Source organism: Pteropus alecto, unplaced genomic scaffold (assembly GCF_000325575.1).
Source record: "Pteropus alecto unplaced genomic scaffold, ASM32557v1 scaffold17, whole genome shotgun sequence".
In the NCBI taxonomy this organism is placed as follows: Eukaryota; Metazoa; Chordata; class Mammalia; order Chiroptera; family Pteropodidae; genus Pteropus; species Pteropus alecto.
Genome location: NW_006440645.1, coordinates 2292921 through 2298720, shown reverse-complemented (window position 1 = coordinate 2298720; position 5800 = coordinate 2292921). Strand labels below are relative to the sequence as shown.

The window sequence follows — 5800 nt, the reverse complement described above, 5'->3', positions numbered from 1 at the left end:
CATTCTAGAATAGGGTACAAACAAGGCACTAAGCAAGAACTAAGTATCCGTAAACATATTCATTAGCTAGAAAGCCACCTGATTGACACATCAATTTCAATTGAATAATTGAAATTGAAACATCAATTTTAGAAGTTATTTCCCACCGATTCCTCCAGATGGAGGATGCAGCCCCCCTATTCTAAGGCTTTACTGCTCCTCTGCACCAACATGCTGTCAAGAAAAGGTAGCTGAGGGCAGCACTTAATTCGGTTGTGACAACTGGTACTCTGTTTCTGTCCTGAGAAACACATTTTGGAACTTTAAATGGACTCTGACATTTTTAAAAGAGTGTGTAAGTCATGAGTAATGTTTCGCTGTCTGAAAGCAGTGGCTATATTCTACAAGAACAGTCCAGAGGATTGTCGTGTTTTGCATATTTTCTCCCACAAATGTCGGTTTTTCTGAGAGCCTCACAAGTTCAATTATATTTCTTCACCAAAGAGCCCGGATAGAGCTCAGACACTGAAATCTACTGGCTTTGTTTCGGGTTTTTTTAAAACGTGAGTGCTCTCCTGCGCTTCCGATGGTTCAGTTTTCGCTGGTGAGTTCGAAAGTACCGTCCACGTGTGTCCGAAAGGCGGCAGAGACCTCGAGCCCCTCTCACGGCCCACAGGCTGCCCCCCACCCCAGTTCTCCGACCTCGGTTTCTTCCCGTGCTATGTCTGCCATGCAGGAGTTGCTAGGTTGATTCAATGCGATAACACACGAGCAATTCAATTATCGTTGCCAGGAATCAGTCAGGTGTTGGGGGCTGGTTATTACCCAAATGGCACAAAACCTAAAGCAGACTTTTAAGCCACCGGTCAGAATAATGCTCGTGTGATTTCTCCACTGGGATTTATGCTGCGATAGTCAGGATTTTCATCAAAAATAACCAGTTCCCTGCCTTTTCCTTCGACACCTTTCGCGATGGGATGGGGAGCTCCAAGTGGTGGTTGGCACTCCGGGGCGTTAGGTCACGTTCCCGGTCGTCATTCACTGCGACCTTTCACCACTGTCTGCAGTGAGGACGCGGTTCTAGTTCTTGCTCTGGATGTTTGCCTCTCTCCAGCTCAGTCGCGCTCTCTGCTTAAAGCTCAGATGGTTTTTGAAACTTTCCCTCGTGCCCTGATCATCACCTTAACTAAACCTCAGCAGCCAGTACCCTAAACCGCCAGCGGCAAACGCATCCTCCGCGGCTGGCGGGAAGCCGTGCTTCCGTGGAGCGCGCTCTGTCTGGAAAAGCCTGCTTGTCCAGCGCTGCTGCGGCTGGCCAAGCGACATTGTGGTCGACAGGCAGCTGCAGGTCCTCACGCCTTTCACCAGAGTCTCATCATCACGCCACGCGTGGTTTATCATTTAAACCTCGGAGTGGTTTCGTTTCACTCGAAAAGCTAAAATTTTAAATTTCAAGTTTGTGTGAAAAATTTTAATAAATAATTTTCATAGAAGCGTTAATATTTCTCTCCTACTTAAAAGATCCACTGCATGCCTAACTAAAAGATGCAATCGTTTTCTTAATGTTGATACTTCTTACCACCTGGTTTTAATGAGAGCAAGATTGTGAGTGGATTAAAAATCAAGGGAGGATAAATAACAGAGAACGTAGGTAGTTTGATTGTTTTTTGTTGTTGTTGTTATGATCAATAATAGTCAGGATGATTTTAGCAGAATAGAACATAAATAAAAGGCAAACTATTTCTCTAACAGCCTGATGGCTTTAGACAGATAACCAGAGCTCCGTTCCACCGAGGGAGATCAGGAAATGTCCAACGTCAGCAGTGGTTTCGAGGAGGGGGCCTGGTTTCTGTCTTCCCTTGAGATCCACAGAGGAAGATGAGAAACAGATACAATGCTGCTCTCATCTTCCTTCACCATCTTTTCTTCTTTATTTCATTCCTGAGGGCGAAAATTTCAGAGCTCGTATGTACATTACACAAGTAACAGATTTCAAAAGAGGGATTTAAAAGACAATAGAGCATGTACTTGAAAGAAAATAGAAACATGGGAAGGGGAAGACAATTCCAGGAGTAAACCATGTAGAAAGATGTCACCGAAATGGGCATGGGAAGAGACAGAGCATGGGGTGGGGGAGGGGTGGCCGAAGAAGCGAGCGGGGAGTGACTGGGACTCGATGTTTGGGAGTCACCAGAAAAGCAAAAGCATTAAGTGGACAACAGTTTCCCCCAGAGGACGTGCTCATGTCCATTGTCTTTCAAGCTCCGGAGAGCTGTGAGAGACAGTCGTCAGCCACACACTCAGAAGTTTGAGCTGCTCAGCCCGCTACTCCTCAGAGGCATCAGTCCCAGCCTGCCGTTCACCTTCCCCTCCTACCGGGCCTAGAATTTTCACTCCTTCCCACATTCCTTCGAGTGACACACCAAAGAGGATGGTTATCTCAAAACGCTGCAGTTAAGCCTGTTGGAGATGGAAAAGAAGCCTCCGGGTTCTTTCAGTTCTAGCGCAAAGGACTTTATCAAATTAACCACTTCAGACACTCAGGGCCTTTCTGGCCAGCAAGGAGTTGAGTTGTTGGCCGTGAGGGAACCGCGGGAGACCAAAGCCGCCCAGCGGTTATCCTGCAGAGGCCACCTTCCGGTCCAGGTAGCTGGAGGGCAGCAGACCTGGGAGAGCAGGCCCTTCCACCCATCCCAGGAGGTATGTTTCTAGAGAGGATGGAGGGCACCCAAGGGAGCTATGTGGAAAAGCAAGAAGGACGGGGTGTTTTGAGACTTACCTGTTTTACGTAAAGCTTACCTGGTTTGATGCCCGCTAACAGCCAGACTGGAGTGGGCCTCATGGGTCCCTCACTGTCTTAGGCTGTCATGAACGTCCCCTTCCTAAGAGTCATTGTGCGGAGAGGGCCTGCGGCGCCCCTGAGCACCCCAAGCTAGGTTTCTGGGCGGATGCCTTAAAGGGCTACGTAGGCGCTGGAGCCTCTGGGGACAGATCGGGGTCGTGATTTGTTGGTTCCAGCCTAAATCAAGGGCAGTCAGTTGGGTCAGAGCTGCTAGCAATTGAAACTTAGGGCGGAATGGTGAGGAACTCTGACAGGTCGTTTGGTACTTTTAACAGTGAGGTCCATGGGTTTACTGTGCATTATGGGCTAGAGCTCTCTGGAGGGATATTTAGAGGAAGGAAAAATGGACCCTGAAGTGGTAACATTTAGGTAGTTGGAGAAGATACAGACATTGATTCATTCCGTTCCTTCAAGAAATATTTGCGAAGCATCCATGGACACTGCCTCCCACGCACCACAGGGATTCTGTGAAGGACGAAAAGGACAGGCTCCCGCCTTCACGGGGCTAACCCTGGGGACGTGGACTGAGACAACACCGAGTGAAGAGGGGGCCGCCTCAGCGAGTGCTGGGAGCTCGGCAGGGACAGAGAGTGGGAGACAGAGTGACGGGGAGGCTCGGTGGCGGGTGTTTGAGGTGGGGAATGGCGAGACCTGTCTGGTAGGTGATATTTGGTCGCGGTCTGGGATGAAAAGCTGGCCCCGTGAAGACCCGTGGGGAGCGGGACAGCCTGAGGAGAGGTGGCAGCCTGAGGAGAGGTGGCAGCAGGTACAAGAGGCCTGAACTATGGGTGAGCTTGGTCCACTGGAGGAACAGTCAGCAAGGACGACGATAGAAACAGTGTGGCCAAAGAAAGCGAGCGAAGGACAGAAAGCCTAAGAACAAGTCAGCAGAGAAGGCCACAGAAACAGTTTCTTGTAATGGCAAAGAAAATATAGAGGGGACATTAAAGCAGGGGACGGTCATGATCTGGGAAAGATTCAGGAAGAGCCAGATCCCTTTAACCAGCATTGTTCTTTGCGGAGCAGAGAACCCCTGTGAACGTACAAGCAGAGCTACCTCTAGGGGACACCTAGGCAGCAGGTTTGGGTTAGAAATCTGTGCCCCGGGGAAAAGGCAAAGCCCTCACCGCTGCTGGTGGCAGCCGATGCAGTGCGCCCGTGATCCACCCAAACCACAGTGCCGTGGCTGTCACAGCTAGTGGGGGAGTCCAGAGGAAGGTGGAGGGGATGCCACTGCCATCCTCACGAAGGAAAAGCTGTGTGACAGAGAAAATTCAGTGCCCCAGGTGTTTTATACTTTTAATGAAGTCATAAAATTCCCGTGCGGGACCCAAGAACAGATCAGCGCATAATTTAGTCCTTGGAGGTGATACTTCATTTGTTTTCGTTTCAAAGACGTACGAATACTAATTCGGTCTAAATCCCTTTGCCTACCAATTTAAAAGGCGAAGAAAGTTCACTTCTGTCCCAAAGCAGCTAATATTTTAATTAATCACACATTATTTACTAGACTTCAGGACCCCGGATGCACACTGCATGCGGTGGCGGTTGTTGTTTACGATTATGCTGTTCTCGGGTTTACAGCTTGTGCTGCCCAGTTCCCCTTCCATCTCAGTCGTGCAGCTGCTTGACACGCGCTTCGATGGGGAGAAGATGTGGGCCCTGCGATCACATCGAGCAGACATCGTGCTTCTGCAGAGGGAAAGGGAACGAAAGATAACATCTGCTGAGTTCCTCCGAAGTGGCCAGCACGGCATTTTTCACACCTCTGCACAACATTACGCTGATGTCACCCTCAGGTGGCTTTGTCAGAGGAGCTAGGACAGGTCTGAGCCGTTAACCGATTGAGTAGAATTTAGCATATTGCCCGCTGGTTGACAACCTGTGTGCTGTCCACCAGACAGCATGGCGTCCCCTTGTTTAGTATAACAGTGACAGTACAAAGAATAATTTTATTTACCAGTGTTAAGAAAAATTTAGTACATTCAGCTTATCAATGGTCACCTTAAGAGTAACACCCCCTTCTTCCAGTGGAAAAGTCAGCTATTAGATGCAGGTTACCTTTCAGAGACTGGGCGCGCGGGGAGGCCTGGGTCCAGTGAGGGGGGGCTGGGTCGGGGTGCGGGGGGCGTGGAACAGGTCGCAGCTAAGCAGAGCCTGCGCGGAAGCACAGCGTGCGCTGTGCATCCGAGGCCGCTGCGCAACGGGACTTGCCGCTCCCTCCTCTGGCGCTCGCTAGTCGGTAGTTCCCGCAGGAAACTCAGAAACGAGCTATCTGTGTTTTCCTTTCCTAAAAACGCGATAAATACAGAAGTGCAGGCGCCCTTTCAGGTCACATTTCCGTGCGTGGATCAGTCTCCTGTGGCAGGAGACTGCTGCGCTGGCCCTTAGGCGCCAGGCCCTTGAGACCACGTCCAAAACCCCCGCTCTCCGACCCCCTGCTCAGAAGGCAGTCTGTGGCCTGTCTGTGCCCAGATCCAACTGGAAGTAGAGAAAGGCCAATGTCCTCTTCCTCTCCCCTCACCTGAGCTTCAGGCTTCCTATTTGTCCTTCCTATTTGTTTCTTAATAATAACTTAAATAGTCATGTTAATAGCCATTATGTATCCTGATCTTACTGTTGCCAAGGACTAGCTGTTATTGTGTTATTTACTCATCAAACAGTGATCACCCCAAGGGAATAATTAGAAAGAGCCTCATTTTATAGATGAGTAAACTGAGTTAAAAGAAGTAGGAAACTTGCCTGCTGTCACTCAAGTGATAAGCAGAGTCAGTGTTTGAACACAGACTTAATAGCTTAATTCTTAGCTATCACATTCATAATATAGCAGAGCATATGACATAATATGACGTAGAGTATGTAATATATAGATGTTATGTAAGAGTATATCATGTAAGTATTATATAACATTTTCTTCGAAAATGTTTTTGTTTTGTGTGGCCAGCAGTTTTCAAATAACCATTTTTTTTTATTTTCAGT

At 48.7% G+C, this 5800-nt stretch overlaps 1 protein-coding gene across 1 annotated transcript in view; it reads left to right on the top strand.

Moving 5' to 3' along the window:
- PRSS12 (serine protease 12) overlaps nt 1-5800 on the top strand; it is an 80928-nt gene that overhangs the window by 22972 nt on the left and 52156 nt on the right. The window lies entirely within an intron of this gene.